The sequence below is a fragment of the Parasteatoda tepidariorum genome, chromosome 8, assembly GCF_043381705.1.
Source record: "Parasteatoda tepidariorum isolate YZ-2023 chromosome 8, CAS_Ptep_4.0, whole genome shotgun sequence".
Taxonomy (NCBI): Eukaryota; Metazoa; Arthropoda; class Arachnida; order Araneae; family Theridiidae; genus Parasteatoda; species Parasteatoda tepidariorum.
In genome coordinates, this window is record NC_092211.1 from 74,987,294 (window position 1) to 75,008,058 (window position 20,765).

Genomic DNA, 20,765 nt, shown 5'->3' on the forward strand with positions numbered 1-20,765 from the left:
TCTATTTTGGTTATAAATCACTAAATAAAAGAAGCCAGGAAAATGACAGATTTTCATGGGACAAACAAATTATTGACAGAAAAAATTATTTTAAACGAAGTTTTAGTAAATAATACCCTCTGCGTATATTCTAGAAATGCTTACATAGGATAAGATAAAAAAAATTAGATTTTGAAAAATGTATGGGAAGTTTTGAAGCTAGTTATTACTGGAAATATTGTTTGGGACATGCCAGGAAAATGACAATTTGATATTTAATAAAATTTTTTAAGTATACAAGAAAGTCATTGCTAGTGCAAAGTCATTTTAAAATGCTAACAGCAATGCTATTTATTAATTTTATGAAAAAAATTTCTTTTAGCATTATAGTATTAGATCTTAGAGCAAGGGACAGTGAATTGTCATGTTTCGTGAGAATCACCCATAAATATATATGTATATATATAATTTTTTTTAAAAATATTTTTAAAAAATATTTTATTTTAATAATTTTTCTTTCTTTCTTTTCATTAATCTTTATTATGTTTCATGTATATCGCTATTTTTTAAGTTTTTGTTTTTTACCACGAATGTAAAGATTTATGTATGGCAACACATAAAATTTCTCTCTTTCCCTCTCTGGCAACATATCTACAAGAGCACCAGCATACAAAAGAAAGGAAATAAGGACAGGGAAAAATAAATTTTCTACAAAAATGGTTAAATAGTCAATATTTAAAGAAAAAATACTAAAAAAATTCATGAAAAAGCATTTCAATTTGCAATAACTATGGAAAAAATAGTAATTTAAAAAAAAAAAGAAAATTTCTCGTTAACATTATAATACAAAAATATAATATCCCTACCTTCGAATTTCAACTCTGTAGTTGCATTTAAGTGGGCAGTAGATCGACCAACATATTTCTTTGACTACAAATTTAGCAGTTAATAATTAAAGAACCAATTGACCTATCTGATTTTTTTTTATTTCGTCGTATTTCCTATACTATTTTTTGCACACCTTCTTAATTTCAAGTTTCTAAATATTATAGATTTTGAACAGCAAAGCAAAATGCAACGTAAAGAAAACAAATCGCAAAAATGCAATTTAAATTGCATTGACTTTTGAACAAATCAGAATTTCGAAAAAAAAAAATCTCTGTAAGAAACAAATGTGGCTCTTTCAGTAGGCCAAATTTCAAGTTTGTAGTTTAATTACTCCAGTCCGTATTGTATTTTTCCCCAGTAAGTTCAACAATTTATCAACAAATTACTCGAACGAATTATTAAATGTTAAACCTCTTTATTTCATCGTAATTACTGTGCACTTTTCAACACACCTCAGTAGGGTACACATCTCTAGGTCTTATAGTTTTTGCGAAGTAAAACAAAATATAAAGCTAAGTTTAATATAGTTTGTCTGCGATAGGAACTCCCCTTCCACAAAGTCAGAGGTAGTCTGCTGCTATGGAAACAAGAATAGGGCATTTCAGGGCAGGGCTAAAGAGAATAGAAGGGCTAGTTTACTCCGCTCTTAGAGCTGAAGCTACGATTTCACTCCTCATGACGTCACTGTGTCCACAGATCTCGGAGATCGCAAGCAAAGATATGATAACTTTGCATCCTTCTCTTTGTAAAAATAAGTCAGACTTTTTCTGGTTATTAGCCTTCAGACTTTACGTAATTATCACATTATTTCCGTTCATGAACATAGTTCAAAAAAAACTTTCTTGGTTATTATATTAAAAAAATACCATTTTATACTTNAAGTCTTTTTACTTATCTAAATTTTTACAAACAAGATATACACATTTTAATACTGCACCTCCTAAGAAATATCTAATTTGAAAAGAGCTAAGAATATTGTTTGAAATAATATTCATAAATTTAAGGGCAGCCATTGCATACCTGCCAACTTTTAATCCTTTCAAGGATGATTTTCCCCAGTGGTAGTTAAATGGAATTCAAATTACTATTTTGGACAGAAGCATTCGCTGTAATTAAATTAAGCTTAAGCGAACTTCCACAATAGTATTACATATTAATATATATGCTTAATTTTTTTAAAAATGGTGGCGGATCTAAAAGATTTTAAATTAAGTTTCTAAATGCAAGGAACATATAGAAAGCACACATTTTACTACCACTTTAAATATAGAAATAAAATTTTACGCCAAATGCGTAAAAGTTGGCAGGTATGCCATTGTTTCACTCTTCTGGGGAGGTCAACCCCTCTAACAACTAAGATTGAGTCTCAGTGCCCAAAAATCAGATCATTAGATCAAAAGCTATTCACAGTGTTCAAAATTCTAACCAAAAGGTATTCACAGTTATTTTGCCGCATTGTATTTGTAGTTCAGACTACTTTCTCCTGTAATAAAAATATTTTTTGGAAAATTTACTTACTTTTAAAGACTAGCCCCACCCAAATTTTTTTTTTTTAAATGTGTTAAAAAATTCTGTAAAAACTCTTTTTACTTACCTAAAAAAATTACATATTTCAGTACGCATCTGATAATTTTACACAGCCTAAGAAATATCTAGTTTGAGAGGAGCTAAGAATTTTGTTCTAAATCATATTCATAAATTTAACGACAAGCTCTCTTTACACAACGGAACTCTTTGTGCAACGGAATTTTCTCCTGCGCAACAATTTTGACTGATTCCACTAATTCCACAAAGTATATTTGACGCACATGTATAATTCATAGTAAATGCGTGAGTGGAATTTTGCAACTTTTAGAGACACAAAAGAATTTGTTTATGGTTTCGAATGAATCATTCGCGAACATGTATTATGGAGATTTTGACTTGAGCTTCAAAAGTTTTCCCGAAGAGGATTATATTTTCGCTCAAATGCGCATCACTAATCTAACGGATTATAATGGATTCAACTTTTAAAACTTCTTAATTAATGAGAATCCGTTGTCTAATCTCCCACAAACTTGAGATAATATAAGTTTTCTTCCAAGAATTTGCTTTAGAAGCACAGGTTTTTAAATTACAATTAAAGTATCGATTTAAAACATTTTTGAGGAAATTGAAACTATTCCGTAAACAAAGTGTTTAACTTAAATTTTATCGATACTAGCCGCATTCGTTAGAGAAAACCTTCTCAGTTAACATTCAAAATTATATTTTACAACATATAAATTTTAATGGTAACCAAACTTAATGCGCAACATTTAAATATTCTAATTCTTCAACTCCTCCTTCTATTCTAACACCTAAATTAGTTTTAAGCATTATATTGTCTAAATAATTTTACCATTGCATGTGGAGCTGGGAGATGGTAGGTAGGGCGTTGAACTCACATTCGTGAAAACGGGAGTTCGATTCCAGCCGGCCGAAGACTCCCCGTGTAGTAAATGGTTATTGGTGCACGTTAAATTCGTCGGGTCATAAAGTCCTACATGTTCCTATAACAAATTATACCTATGGGAGTACTGGGTTGGTGATTGATCGTTCTCTGGTTCAGGTCAAAATTACGATCTGTGGATGATTGAAGGGATGTATGAAAGGGCCACCCTTTAAACGGGTGTGACGTAGGGGTGTGGCAGAAGTCGAATTATTGGTCATAGATGACGCCACTGGAAAACAAGAACAATCGCACCCCCAGTGCCTTCATGGCCTACGACTAAAACAGCTGCTACATGCGATTAACTATTAAAAAGGATTTTAACTATATTCAAGGTATGTCCGTGATATTTTCAAACTTCTCTATGTAGTCGATTTTAGTAATAATTTAAAATCTGTCCGACAGCCATTAAATCCCACAACCAACCATAAATACGAGTTCGGGATATTTCAGGATATTAGGAAGCAAAAATATTAAAATTATTGAAATCTCTGTCACGAGATATTATAAAAAACTTATCGAAATGCTCCATTTCGTACTGTACTCTTTTTTCACGCACCTTTCAAATTGTAACTTGAGAGTCGTATAATATATATGTATGATATTGCTAGAAAAGGGCAAGCTCCATCACCAATAATGACAGTATGCGGCATCATAGCAACGTTTTTATTTCATATTTTTGCAATTATTTTTAAAAGGATTAAAAATAAATCTAAATTATTTCATAACTAAGTTCTATTTCCATAAAAAATAATATAAAAAATAAAATTATTCTAAATAAATACTTAACGTAAGATGATTTAGCACTTCTTAAATTATTACATGAATCAACATAACTAAACGAATACTAACTATAGTTTTGACAACAAATAGAGAAATAGTCGAGTTAATGGTGCCACATATATATGATGCCAAATATATAGAGAGATAATTCCATAACTGATAAACAGTAACAAAATCTAGAATATTTAAAAAATTTTAATAATTCGCTGTCTAAAATATGAATAATTTCCTTTAATGTCCTACGCAGTTTCAGATTTCCTTTTGAAGACATTTTCGAAATTTTACAAAGTAACAGGTACATGTGTTACTTGAAAAAAAACATTGTATTAATTGAGGGATAGCTTAGTGAATTTCATAAAAAAAACGTACAATTTTTCTCATTTAATGACTGAACAAGGTTCAATTTCCAGCAATAGATGATTCATTTTAATACTGCCCCAGGGTCAAAATGACCACAGTGTTGAGGAAAACTAATACAAGTAGTAAACGAATTAACAACTAAATACCTTAGGCAATGGAATTGCCATGAGAGGATTTCTTCTTTTCCCTATTTATGCAATAAGAATGCTAGTTAGATTTCACTAAATAAGTCCTTCATAAAATCGAATTTGTCCCAATGTTTGCTGTAAGAATTACTTTGTCTTTTGAGTTAGGTTCAAAGGCATAAGACTACGGAAGTGAACATTGATATAACCGTCAATTCGATATGAATCTGTTGTTATATGCCGATATCCATATGTAATGCTAGAAAAAACTTTCTGTTTATATATATATTATAATAACAATAATTCGAATTACATGCGCTTAAAATATAGGGATAGACGCTATCTCAGAAATATGATCCCAATTGTTTGGTTAGGAGAGAGGATGAAAGCTTGGATCCCTAAATGCTAATTTTACTTTTTGAGTATTTCGCTATACCTCAAGGACTTCTTAAGTGGGTCAATTAATTTACAATTACAAAATTACTCAATTGTAAAATTCATTCATCCAACAAAAATTTTTTTTTAATAAATATTTATTACTTTTTTTTAGTATTTTGCATATTAAAACTGGAAAAATTTGAATTGCAAGGTATACAAATTTGTAACATATGGAAGAATACCAAACTTGAAGGAAATCGTATTGACAGTTTCTGCGAAATGTCGGATGTTTCCAAGTTCGTTTCGTTAGTAACACGTTTCTGATGCATATAAGGTTTGCACAAAAAAAAATAAAAAAAAAATGACATGGATCCAAAAAAGGTGATCATGCTGGCCATCTTTTAACTTCTTGAGCAAATTTTCACGAGGTACTCGTTTGCATACTGTTTAAGTAGTACAGCACCATCTATTGGCTATGTTTTTAGCTACTTTTGGACAAAAGTCTTGTATGATATACAACACATATATATGAATTTCCGTTTGGTTCCGCTTTGTTGAACTGAATCTACGAGTCTCCGAGTAATACACTTTTTCGAATTCTATTTAAATTACAACCCTATTTTGAATAAAACATAAAAAGTTTTCTGACATTTTCAACTCTAAATAATTATTCAAATTTCCAAACGAATTTGACATTTTGACTTAATTTAGAAATTATTATTAAAAAATTGTGACTTGCATTTTAACGGGTTAATTTTTTTTCTTTTTTTCGAGGTCAATAGGTCAACTTGTCACTTTTTTCCCCCGGATGATCAGTTAAACACTAACCAAGTTAATCAATGTATGTCTAAATTTACTAAATTTTGAGCAAAATACTTTCCTTCAGAATTATTGAAGATATTAATTGAGAAATAATTAAAAATATTTTTTTTATCAGTAAAACTAACATTTATTTAGTTACCCAAACTCCTCTAAATAATCAATTACTTATTTATTATATTTTGTATCTGAATCAATTTACATCTTAATTACATTTCTAATCGAAATATTTTGGAATGAGTAATCTTTTTAGTCGGATTATAAGTGAGAAATGATTTGTTTAAAAGCTAGTTCGTAAAATAATTTTAAGATCATTGAGAGAGAAACGTAAAATGATTTATTATTTTATATGTAAAATAGGTATTTAAATGAATTGTAATTTTTTCGCTTATGATATTCCATAGAAAATAACATCAATTTGTATACTAATGATGTATGTAAAAGGCAAATAAGTTATAAAATAAGTAGTAAACAGATGTTATTTAGTAATTCTATCACGTATCTTACTTAAAATCTTGAATGATTTAAAAAATGGTTTTAACCGTATTAATCATCAATCACAAGAAATTAATCAATCATAAATGTTTTTTCAAACAAAGTTTAAAATATTAAAACATGGTTTTATTCAAAATATTGAGTATTTGTAAAATTAATTTGTTAAGTTTTTAATAAATGATAGCATATTGCATCATTTGGTGAGAATATTTTTTAAATATTTTTCGTACGAAGTTTATTTTTAAATAATTTTTCATTCAAAATAATTATTTTACTCAATCGAATTTTAAACTTTACCTTTAACTTGAAAATATAACTTTTTAAAGGAAATATTTAATGCAACATATTTTTGTAGTTTAACTTATGTTACAACAGTTCTAATTTTTAAACATATGTACTAAAATGTACATGTGAGTATGTACTAACTCCTGTATTACCACAGCACTTTAACTATATTAGAATGTCAAATGTTTTACTGGAACGCACTCTGTTGTGAGCAGGAAAACAAACAGGTTTTATTGTAGCAAATAAGTACAGTAACGTGAATATACAATTTCAAAACGAATATTTTTGAAATTTTTTTATTTTATTCATTCATTAAATTTTTTATTTTCAAGTTTATTCCTTTCGCTTCCCTCATAAAGAGTAACAAAGAAACATTAATATTAATTACGCTTTCAGTTATAATTTTACGAAATATTTTCAATTACATAAAAAAAATCCCCGGAGTTTGAAAATTAAATTTGTTATTGACTTTTTTGTCCAAGTAATTTTTATTCATACTATTATGTCAATACAAATTCATGTTTGCAAAACTTCAAACTTATACTGAATTCAATGTACTGCTGGTTATTATTTTCTTATCAAAGTATTAAACTATTTAATTATCTTTCTTTGGTCACCTGTTGTTTTAATGCTATGGTATTTTCATGTTGTTGATATTTTAAGGGCAAAATACAAATAGAAAATATTTTAAAAAGGGTGAAAATTTTGTATCCTTTAAGGGTGATGCCTTAATTTATGTTCTCAATTATGAAATTACATTATTATGCAGCTGCTTTATATCTTATAATACTGATCTATGATGAATATTAAATTTTTTTTTGTTTATGCTACAAGGATAAGAAATTGTGGTAAAACTTCCGTACTGCAGGGTATGACATTTTTTGTAAAAAACAAACGCACCATAACTCAGATTAAATAAAATCAAAATATATGGCATTTAAACCATTCATTTGGTAATTTTTCCTTTCATATGATAGCGATTTACTGGAAATTCTTGCTTTCAAAATTATCACAATCACTCTCTCAATTATCACTCTTAATATCACACATTTTAAAATTAAATTGATTTCAAAATATATTCATTTCACCTTGTTCGAAGATTTTCTCATAAAAAAATATTTTTGTAAAAAAAATTATTCAATATGAACAGATCTTATAGTATATTGCAAACCAGTTTTACTTTGACTGCTGAGGGGTGAATTTACCTTATCAAATTAATAGGATATATATGCAGATCGATTGTATCAAATGGTGGTAAAAAATAGAAATAATGATATCCCTTGTGTAGAACACTACACTATCAGAAAAATCAATACACTGCAGAATCAAAATATTTGTACTTTGAGTCGTAACATGGTGCTAATTTGTTGTTACTTTTATGAGGGGTAAAATTGAATCGTGTTTCAGTTTAAATTGAAATAAAAAAAAGTGCGACAATATATTTCAACTTAGCACCGCAATTAAAATCCAGTGGTCAACCAACCCTTATTACTCTGGGATATAAATTCGAATTTATAAGACAAGAAAATATTTGGTCAAGGCACATATTAAAATTGTCCAGAAAAATGTTTTTGTTTATAAATATCAATTTCTATTTAAGTAACATGTTTGCGTGTATTGTGTTGTAATTGGGTGGAAATTTCCAAAACAAGTAAAATATCTTCTTAGAAACATTACTACAGAGCAGTTTTATCTAAAAATGCCATCTGTGAAAAGTCATGTTGCTTTCACTATATTGACACAAACACTTTAATTATTAATACCAGGCGACGAGTGCGTAAACGTTTATATGAGTTAAAATAAAACGCTTATCAATTGGGTGCATTTGAAAGGCAATTTTTTTCTTAGAATTCTCTGGAACATTTAATTTTTTATATTGAAGACAATAGTTAAATTTATTCTTCTCATGCTCAATTCTTGGATTTATAATTTTATTTAAAAAACAATTGTGACCACCAATGCATTCAGTTTAACATTATAAATAAGGTGTAAAATAAATTTCGAAACGGTCACATGTCACGAGAAATAAACATCGGATCGAAAAGTGAAGCTAAACACATTAAATACATTTTAAAATCTATCCAATGACATCAAACTCTATCTCGCACCCCCCGGGAGTAAGGTGGGGGGAATCTTTAAAATGAACCACAATTTTTTGTTGCTGATTTAAATTCTCTAGAAAAAAGTAACCGTATTTAAGTTATAGGTTTATGCATTTTGCTCCACAGATGGCGCAGTAATCAAGTAAAATTGAATAGGGTACAAGCTTTTTAAAATGACGATTCTAGAGATCCACCAGATTAAGAATATTAATATAAACAAATTAAAAGCGAAACTAGATACATTGTTGTTGTTGCTGTTGTTGTTAATTTACGTCGCACTAGAGCTGCACAATGGGCTATTGGCGACGGTCTGGGAAACATCCCGGAGGATGATCCGAAGACATGCCATCACAATTTTGATCCTCTGCGGAGGGGATGGCACCCCCGCTTCGGTAGCCCGACGACCTGCGCGCGAAGTCGAGCACTTTACGGTAGCACAGTTTAACGAGGACCAATACCGCACACCCTCGGTCCCTACGCAGACTGATCCAAGTGGGTCACCCACCCGCACACTGACCGCAGCCAGTGATGCTTGACTTCGGTGATCTAATGAGAACCGTGTCTTAACGATCAGTCCACTGCGGGACCTAGATACATTAAGTATATTTTAAAGGTTATCCAATGATGTCAAAGTTGATCTTGTTCCCCGGGGATGGGGGGGGGCAATTTTGAACCCTTATTTTTTTATATTTCTGATTTGGATTTTCCAGAAAAAAGTAACTATATTTGAGTTGCAGGTTTATTCATTTTGCTCCGCAAATGGCGCTGTAAGAGAGAAAAGTAAAATAGAGTAATAAGCTTTCTGCAAGCTCATTACTCTATTTTATTTTGAATAGCACAAGCTTTTCATAAGCTTATTCTTGAGAATCATCAGATTAAGAATATAAACTCATTAGAAAAATTTTATAGATTTTTTTTCCTCGAAAAAAACACCGAAACTTTTAAGTTTCGCTTATTTTCGTTTTCAATCAGGTGGGTCTCGAGTTACCACCATTTCAAACAGTTTTTACCCTTTTTAATTTTCTCGGTTGCAGCGCCATCTGTAGAGTCAAATGTATAAACCTACAACTCAAATAGGGTTAATTTTTTTTCCGGAAAAGGAAGGATTTATGTTTAAGATTTCGAAATAGCTCCCTGGCTGCAGGCGGTGCTTGGTAAAAGTTTAGAATCATTGGATAGCTTTAAAAATATTGAATATGACTATTTTCAATTTTTCTTTCAATTCAATTTTTGATTACAATTATACTTCAATTTTTATTGCACTACCACAGTACAACGGAAAATCATTCACGGAAAGAGCAAAAATTGTCTGGTGTATAATATATGAGTTCTGAAGCACTTAATGCTTAGTTGGCGAAAGTGCCAGGATTTTGTATAAAAACTATGTTTAAAAGGAGCCCAAGCTAACAACCGAAGTCGTTTTGTATCAAATAAAGAATGTTTTTTTTTTCTTATAACAACCTTTAAATGTTGTTTTGTAACGAAAAGCTAATGAAGAATGATCAATATTGATTATTCATTGTTCTGTTTCCGATTACGAAGTGTTACTAACAAAAAGAAAACATCGAAGTAAGCATCACTGAGTTTGATTCAATACACGGTTGAAACAATGTTTCTTTTTTATAACATTTAATCGTCATCAGAATGGAGAACAATGGAATGAAACAGTTTGAGTCATTTTTTTCTCCATCTGTTCTCTTATTAATCTATATGTTATTAATGATACGAATCTTTATTATTAATGTAAATTATGTTTTGTAAAATGTTAAATGCAGATTCTTAGAAATATAAAAATTTCAAAGATTTAAAAATAAATCGTTTCTTGAGGCACTAAAAATCAAATGGAACATAATAACTGGAAAATTTTTTTGACTAAATATATTTGCTTTCATAAAATATTTTATGAGAGTAATTATCAAAAATTATGTTAATTTTCAAAACTGAAAAAACTTTAAGAAATCTAAAACAAAAACTCACATTTACTCTTTATAAAGCACTTAACAAAAGAGAAATAAAGAAAACTCACTTTAACGACGCTGGAAGTCAACCTTCTATCTCGGAAAATACCAAGGAATACCAATAGGAGTGTAATTTTTAGGTATTTGTTCCATAGTGACATTTTTGCATACAAAAGTGAATTTTTAATTTTTTTTTATTATTTTTTCTGAGGTCTGCAACTAAGTTCTAAAGGCAGATTTAGGCTTGAGAAAATTTTTAAGGCAAATGTAGGTTATGAAAGTTCTTAAGGCAAATTTAGGCCTAAAAAGTTCTTAAAGCAAATTTAGGCTTAAGGAAATTCTTTAGATAAATTTAGGCTTAAAAAGTTATTCTATTTGAATCTTACATGATACGCATAAATATGATACGTCTTATTTAAAAAAATAATAAAATGTTTTAATGTACAGAAAAAAAAAGAAAAAAAAACAGCTGTACCGGAGAATGATAGCAGAAACTTTTACACAACTCCGTTTAGAACTTCAAAGCTCAGGTGAATCACATCTTCAACGCACTCTATCAATTCAACAAAATAATGGGAATAAACACTATTGCATACGCAAAACTGAAAATTCTTTATTTTTTCCCAAAAATAATAGAAAAATTTCTTGGAACAGGAGAGTGATATGAAAACTTAAGGCTAAGCTAACAAATAATACACCTTGGGGTTAAATAATTAAACGGATTCAAAAAGTATTATTTTACACCTTCAAACATATAGAGTTTACTCTAATACAACTTTAATTATGGAAATGTTGGTGTAAAGATTTTAAATAAATTAAATAAGTTCAAGAAAAAGTTTCGGACAGGGTAGGAGTGTAATTTCTAGGCATTACCATTTTTTTTAGGAAATTGTAAATGAATAGTTTTTTTTTATATGCATGGGAAAAATTATGTCTTGAATGTATCAAAATTAACTCACTATCTGAAGTAAATCTTGTGACATTCAATAAACAATGCCTAGAAACTGAGGTGGTAAAATATTATCTGATTAAAAACTGCATTAGCTTCAAAAATATAGAAATAGGAAATCAAAGTAGACATGATTCAAGTGTTCTGAAATCAGCGCCCATTTCATTTTTACGTCTTTCCAGACGTGAATGAAAAGAAACGAAAGTGATTTTAAACGTAAAACTAAAAGCTGCTAACGAAAAATGGAAAAATAAAGGTGAGAAACAAAACTATAAAAACCACAGTGGCCGAAAGGGGCAAATCAGAGTAAAATGCATTTCTGAGAGCTATGGAGAGGTGGTGGGAAACTAATGTTGTTAAACAGGGCATCAAAATTCATATGAATAAAACAATATTCAGGGCATCAAGATGAACTAATGCTACTGGGTTAGAAATAATTTTGGCATTGTCGAAATTGAATTTATGCTGAGATTTTTTAAAAAAAACATGCAGCAATTGATGATTTCTCGTATTCTTTTATAGCTTCAAACGTCCAAGCAACATATCACAAGATAGTGCTATTTTACTTAATACTCTTAGGTTTTTGGAGAATCTCCCTTGTACAGCTTTTGAAAACAATCGTAAAACTACTGTATGCAAACTAAAATGCTATTGCTAGTATAAAAATCGAAAAAAACAAACAAACCGGATCTATCTTTCAGCTATTCACACAGTGAAGATCATGTTGAAGCACAGGTGCTTAATGAATTACCTAAAAGTAATTACCAATTCGTAAAATTTAATTATTTTATGGCGTATATCAGATGACAAAACGATTATTCTTAACTAACAAAGCCATTGTGAATAGATTATTCCTAACTGATTGTGAATTATACTAAATGCTGAGTTTAAGGCACAATAGCTGGATTCGTCTATGGTGCATCAAAATTCAATGGCGTTACTTACTCCTGGCAAGGAAATAAAATAGTGTTATCATAAGAATGTTCGATCGTATACAGTTTGAAAATAGTATTCTAAATAAATACAGTTTGAGTGTCGTGGTTTCGCAGGGAACAGAATGTTCACTTCCCAATCAGGTGAACCAGGTTCAAATCCCAGCCATGGCAGGTCGATAAAAATTCCGCATCCGGCTCGCACAAACCCCAGTGCTGACGTAAATCATCCTCAGTGGTAGACGGATCATGGGTTAGAGTCCCCTTGCCACCAGGCTAACCATGGAGGTTTTTGCGGTTTCCCTCAGCATGTAACACAAATGTGGGTTAGTTCCATCAGAAAGTCCTTTACGAAGGCAAATTTCTCCCAATACTTGACGCAGGAGTTCCCTTTTCTTCTGGATTAGGATCAAAATTACAAGGCTATGGAGTTGAACATTGGTAGTTGTAAATTCAAAATTGTACTGGCTGTTGAAAGACTGTTATAAAATAAAATATAATTTGAATATGCTACACACAGGCAACAAACTACATTGGTAAATACATGTTTTAGGGTTCCGTTTTTATCAATCCCACGACTTATCAACTAGAACTTAGTGGGATAAAATCTGGTTTAAGCATGATATCATGATAAAAATGTGTAATTAATTTGTTAGAAAAACTTTAATAGTTTTTAAATGTTTCGTTAATCAGCATGACGTATTATTTTCAGATAAAAATAATAAATAACTATTGATTTCAATATGATTTATTTCTGACATGAATCAAATATAATTTGTAGATAAGATTTAATAATATGTGATAAGATATGTAAATTCAATGCGCACAAAAATACATTTGCAAATTAAAATATTTCTGAAAATTTCTTGAATTTAATTCGCGACACAATTGTTCATGAAAAAAAAACGGTTTTCGTACATTTTTTAATAGATTCTTTATCAAGGAAGAAAAACATGATCCAAAAACACGTTTTGGAACACTTTTAGTTTCTTTGCAATTTACAATCATTAAGGGATTCAGTTGAAACAAAAGAACGAATAAATGGAAACCTTCAAACAATTGGTTATAGTCGGAAAACTCCATTTTTTCTCTTTTGTTTATGATTATTTTTATTGTAATCGTATTTGTTCCATTTATATCACAAAATTATAGTCTGCTGAACCATTTTATTACGAACTTTTAAGTCATATCTCATGGAACATGTTATTAGTTCCATGTTTTGTTTCTTTTTTTCTCAGAGTCATGCCTCTGAAATAGAATGTAAAGATGTAGATCATATAAGCCTTTACTTTATGTAGTTTGTAATACTTCTGTTACATAAAATTAATTTTTTCCCAATAAAAGATCCCTATAAAATAGTAAATTTTTATGAGAATTTTTATCGTTCCTTTCACTTTAACTTATATAGGGAAGCTATATAAAAGAATTTTGTTCCTTACTTTATAGAAAACTATTAATTAATTAAAAGAAAGAATAGAAAGTAATGTTTTATAAATTTTATTACATGAAATTTCAATGTAAAATAAAATACAATTTAATTTAAATAAGGAAAAATGCGTCGAAAAGGTATTTTTTCATTATCTTTTATACTTTTGAGTTATTAGGTTGTTGTTGATTTACGTCGCACTAGAGCTGCACATTGGGCTATTGGTGACAAAATTGAGTTATTAGGAAAATAAATTTAAAAAAAACTCCAAATTTTGTCTAAAATTAAATTTATTTAATTGACTTTATAACTTTAAATTACTTTTATTGATTGAGAATCATCGCTAAATTTACATCCGTATAATGACTAGTCTGTTTTATTTATGTATTTGATAATGAGACTTTAAATAACTATCTAATTGTTTTTATTAGGTATTAATACTAATTAACAACTAATAAATACTATATTGTGGAAATAAATTGGAATAAAATAATTTTGTTCTATTTTTTCATCGATCAGAGCATGTTCAGCAAGTTGCTAAATACCAACTAAAGCAAAGGTTATGGGATTTTCTTTTCTCGACAAATAGCATCTAAAGATTAATTCCTATTTAAAGCCTGATAAATTTAGCTAAAATACATGTACTAATAAGCTACATATCATAATTTTAGAGTCAAAAATCCGGATCCGCGTAAAAAAACTTCGCTTATTTAGAAAAAAGTGTTTTTATTTTGTTTGATTTCGTCACTTTTAAATATCGGTAACACAAACTAATTATATTTAAGATTCGACCCTTGANTGTAGATCATATAAGCCTTTACTTTATGTAGTTTGTAATACTTCTGTTACATAAAATTAATTTTTTCCCAATAAAAGATCCCTATAAAATAGTAAATTTTTATGAGAATTTTTATCGTTCCTTTCACTTTAACTTATATAGGGAAGCTATATAAAAGAATTTTGTTCCTTACTTTATAGAAAACTATTAATTAATTAAAAGAAAGAATAGAAAGTAATGTTTTATAAATTTTATTACATAAAATTTCAATGTAAAATAAAATACAATTTAATTTAAATAAGGAAAAATGCGTCGAAAAGGTATTTTTTCATTATCTTTTATACTTTTGAGTTTTTAGGAAAATAAATTTTAAAAAATTCCGAATTTTATCTAAAATTAAATTTATTTAATTGGTTTTATAACTCTAAATTATTTTCATTGATTGAGAATCATCGCTAAATTTACATCCGTATAATGACTAGGTCTGCTTTATTCTTGAATTTGATACTGAGACTTTAAATAACTCTCTAATTGTTTTTATTAGGTATTAATACTAATTAACGACTAATAAATACTATATTGTGGAAATTAATTGGAATAAAATAATTTTGTTCTATTTTTTCATCGATCAGAGCATGTTCAACAAGTTGCTAAATACCAACTGAAGCAAAGGTTATGGGATTTTTTTCCCTACAAATAGCACCGAAAGATTAATTCCTATTTAAAGCCTGATAAATTCAGCTAAAATACATGTACAATTGATTTCGTAACTTTAAATATTGGTAACACAAATTAATTATATTTAATATTAGACTCTAGAATCATCAAGATTACATCCCATTGCGGAGAAATCTGATAATTAGATCAGAAATTAGAAAGTTTCTCTATTTCTTATTTTGCTCATCATACAACAAAAATATATTTTTTTGTTAATGAAATTCGACAAATGCACACTATTTAATGGAGTCAATGCTAAAACGCCTTCAAGAATTCACCTCCACTAAAAGAAAACATATTGAATTTATCAATATGTATGTCACAGGCGAGTTTAAAAATCAGACTTTTAGCAAACTGAAAGTCTTTTTTCAATGCCTCTACAAGGATCCTTGCAAATAAGTATGACAAATAACGTGGGTAATATGCTAAAAATTATTTAATTAATTTAAATAATTTAAAATAAATTTTTAATTACCTCCGGCATCTATAAGGGTATTGTGGCAATAAAAGAATAGTTTGTTAGGGAAAAAATGACTTTCCTCACTTCATTCTAACAAATTTGCACATTATAGTCAGATGATCGATTAGAGATTAAAAGATATTATTTCAGTTAAGAGAAATCGAGAATGAAATCATAATGCACAAATAGGTTACAGACTTTTTATTCATATTTGCTTTCTAAACAATGATAGTATTCCTATCAAGCAATTAGCGACTCAGCAAAACTAAGCCTTCAGCAAAGGGCAACATATGCACAACATATGAGTAAAAATATAGTCTGTTAGAAAAAGAACGATTTTTCTCATCTTGTTCAAAAATATGACCACACCATGAAAGAATATCAATTAAATGTTTAAATGCTAAAAATAAAGCTACTCCAGTTAAAAGAAAACATAATATGAAATCATTCAACACCAACAGGTTTCAAACTTTGACTTTTAATTGTTTGATAAATAATGCTAGTGGGCTGCAAAAGGTAATTTTTTCATCTGCAAAGTCTTGGTATGAATAAACGCTTATTTTATTAGGAAATGAATGATTTCTCTCACTTTGTTCTAACAAACTTATACTTTATAGTAGGATTATTAATTAAATATTAAGAATAAGTATTATTATAGTTTAAAAACATTATGAAATCCTTAAACACAAACAGGTTTCAAACTTTGATTTATAGTTTTTTCACAAATAATGCTAGCATCCTTTCAAAGAAATAAGAGACTCATCGAAGCAAAGTTTTCTGCAAACCCTAACAATAAAGTCTTGGTATGAATAAAAGCATATTTTGTTAGGAAATGAACAATTTCACTCACGTTGTTCTGGCAAACTTGAGCATTATAGTAAAAGTAATTATTAAATATTAAAAATAAGTATTATTTCAGTTGAAAAAAGCAGTATGAAATCATTCAACGCAAACAGGTTTCAGAAATTTTATTCGATTTATAATTGCTTTATAAATAATTACAGTTTCCCCACAAAGCAAAGAGTATCATCTATAAAGGATTGGTGTGAGTAAAAGTATAGTTTGTTAGGAAATTTGCACATTTTAGTAAAATGGTTGATTAAGTATTAAAAATAAGGCATTTGTTACAGTTAGAGTATAAAATCATACAACACAAATAGGTTTCAGACTTTCATTTCATTTATAATTGCTTCATAATTAATGCTAATTTTCCTACAAAGCAATCGGTGACTCAACAAATCAAAGCTTTCAACAAAAATTTGAAACCTAAATCTAGATAAAAGAATAAACCTTGAACAGATAAAAATTCCATGTCTTTGCATTGATTTCAAATGCAAATCTTTATAGATAATTAAACATTACCTATTCAAGAAACCAAATTGCTTAATTCCTTATATACGACCAACTGTCATCACCAATTAAATTATTTTCCTTAAAAATAAATCTCAAATGAAATTTCCATTAAAAACTCTAATCTCTGCCAACCATATTCGATTTCACACAATCCCGCATTGTTTATTTTGCCTTCTGCATGGTACGAAAACAATCTACACAACAATGTAGAATCTTAAAGACTAAGCTGCAGGAATAGAGGGTAATTATTTACACTTGTCATTTTTTTTCTTCTTCTGACCGCTTCCCATGCGTGAAAAGCCTGCTGTCAGGACAAAAGACTTTGACCATTGACGTAAGACAATGACATTTCTTATGGCCATCTATAGAGTTAAAGTCTTAAATGTAATGGCTGGTTTCTTTAATTTGCGCGAGAGATTTATCGAAAATGATTGCTTCGGTTGAAGTGTTTTACGTTAGAATCCTAGACCTAGTTCTCAAGAATAATGTGATTATTTATGTTGTGTGTGTTGTTTCTCAATATTTAGTTCTAAATAAGAATAAAACAACTTTAATTAAACGAGAGAAACTGTTTCAGTTTATAAAATTGTTAAAATTTTATTTCACTGTGGTTTTCAAATCTTGACATCAGCATTTAATTAAAGATATTTTGATATGCGTCCACAGTGTTAGTAATTTGGAAGAGTAGAGAACAATAAAACTGTTCAGATTAACTGCAACCTTAACCGTGGTGACTCAGGGAATAGAGCGTTCGCCTTTCAATAAGGTAAGCCGGGTTCGAATCATAACGATGTCTGGTCGATACGAATTTTGTACCCGGCTCGCACCGATCACAGTGTTGACGTAAAGTATCCTCAGTGGTAGACGGATCATGGGTTAGAGCCCCCCCCCCCCGTCGTCAGGCTAGCAGTGGAAAAGTTTCACGGTTTTCTTCTCCATATAACGCAAATGCAGGTTAGTTTCATCAAAAAGTCCTCCACGAAGGCAAATTTCTCTCAATACTTGATCCAGGAGTTCCCTTGTATTCTGGATAGGACTCAAAATTACAAAGCTGCAGAGTTGAACATTAGCAGTCGTAAACCCAAAAATTAGGCCGGCTGTTCAACGACGGTATTAAAATAAAATAAGCCATGATCTCATAAGCTGCTAAATATACATTTACTACTAAAATATATTGCTCTCCTCATATTATACCATTGTAAATAAACTGTTAAAAATCTAATAGTTCCATTTTTTTCTAAGAAAGAAAAGTTTTATTGACTAACGAATAATAGTAAATACTTTATTATAATTTATAGGTTTTAACCAGCTGCTTTAAGGAACCATCTGTAGTTTTCGTTCATTTTTTCAAATAGTTATAAGGTTATTTAACTTAAAATATATATAATTTCGTTTAAGAACATAATTTTATATAATAATACTCAATCATTTACTGAATAAGTAGAAAAAATTCTAAATAATTAACATAAAACAGAAAGCTACGCAATTAAAGAGATCTGAATCTACTAGAATATTTTGAATACACTGATTGTCATACATATTGTTCATTTTGGATTGATTTACATACCTTTTAGATCGAATATTACAAATTTGATTCCATTTTCTAATTAAACACTTACATGTGCTAGCGTGTACATTGCGAAATATTTGATTGCGCTTTTAGATATGTTTATGTTTTTTTAATGTAAGAAAGACTCTCCGTGCTTATTTATAATTCAAATCATTTCAATTATTATTACTTAACTAACCTAAACTTATACATATCCTCTTAATTAACATGGGGATAAATACATTTTTATTTGATGTATTCTTTTATATAGATTTAACACTTTCGAAACTTGAATGTGTGCTTTTTAATACAATTCTTTTGTGTTTCTTTTGTGTGCTTTTTAATTTCTAGCAGAAAAATACGTTAAAAACAATACCAATTCCTAGTTATTTTAATGAGTTTTAAATTAAATAGTAGTGACAAAATTGAAATCTTATATTTTCTACATTTTTTCCAATTTATAAATTAACGTATTCACCTATTGATTTTACAATGCAAAATGCTTATTCGTGTAAACATAATTATTTTTCTTTAATAAAAAAATTTAAAAGTCAAGTCAGTTATTTTATTCACAGTTATTATAATTGCATTACATGATAATGCTTCTTGTTTTACTACAGGCATAAAATTAATTATTTTGATCTGAAATATTTCGCAAGATGTATCGAATACGCATAGTACAAAGAGTTAGTTTTTTATAAAAGTAAACAAATGCAATAATAAGCGCATTATATCACATACTGAATTATGAATTCAAAAGTAATTAAACGCTTTCATAAAATGTTTTATTGGCGTATCGTTCACTGGACTGTCACGTGACAATTACCATTTCGAAATAAACCTACTTTGATTAACACTTTATGAGTTATTAAGAATACTTGGCTTCACCGTACTGCCCTAAAACTAAATCTGTAAAAAAAATAATTTCAAATTAAAAACTCATAACTTTCTTTTATTTATAAGTTACGAAAAAAAACGAGTTCTCAATAAACTTTTACGTATGTATTATAGAATAAATAACATCACTTAGGATTATTTTGTTTAAAACAAGCAAAGTGCCTGCTCGATTTTGCCTAATCAATAGCTTTTACTGTATATTTATTGGATGCTTATTTCATTTTAATTTAATAAAAAAGCATAAAATTTAACCTTGATAAAGAATAAAATAATTTTACTCACATTAACACTTTCCTTACTCTATGACACTTAAGTCCATGGTGGACCATGACCTCATTAACAATTTGACTCCAGAGAAGTCTGGTCTCGTTTAACGCACTAACTCGCCTGTTTAACTCAATTAACTCCTTCGTTTAATTCACATTATCTGAGTACATTATGTGATAATTCTCACATAGATACATTATCACGGTAGAATACAATAATTTATTTAATAAAATTTCAGGCAACATACCTTTTTAGTTTTTATACGACGGCAGTATATGAACTCGAAATACAACAACTGTCTTTTGGATTTTATATTTAAGAACATCTTCTTTAAATTTCTAACTTACTTCTGAAAATAAAATTACATGAAGCACATTTAAAAAAAAATACTGCTTAATTTCATAATTTAAAAAAAATCATTGTTTAATCTAGCGTGGAACTTTATGAATAATTCTAAGTAAGTTCTAAACAACCTTTGAATCGTACTAGCAAATTGATAGATCGAATGCAGGGTTTAGAGGTACAAAGGGACACGCTGAGCCAGCAAACAGTTAGAACTTTAAAAAGGAGTAACCGAAGCTAATAACATTAGTAATGCTATTAGCCTTTACAAGCCATTCGCATAAAATATGGTTTCTTACGCACAATAAATCAATCACTCAAAAAGCTTAAACTGACTGCAGAAGACGTTTAAATGTACACTTAAAAATATGACTTTTTGTGTTAGTAGACGGGTTAATTTATACCGGGTAGTAGCACTTAACCTTAAAAAAATGTCTGTGTTGGGTACACCGG

General features: G+C 29.1%; 1 long non-coding RNA gene across 1 annotated transcript in view; it reads right to left on the reverse strand.

Annotated features, from left to right (window-relative positions):
* The window catches only part of LOC139426225 (uncharacterized), a 98,071-nt gene extending 78,005 nt beyond the window's left edge, over positions 1-20,066 (reverse strand). The window contains exon 1 of the long non-coding RNA XR_011637450.1: positions 19,986-20,066. This is a non-coding gene — a long non-coding RNA (uncharacterized lncRNA). The remainder of the gene's footprint in view (positions 1-19,985) is intronic.
* Positions 20,067-20,765: the final 699 nt, after the last annotated feature.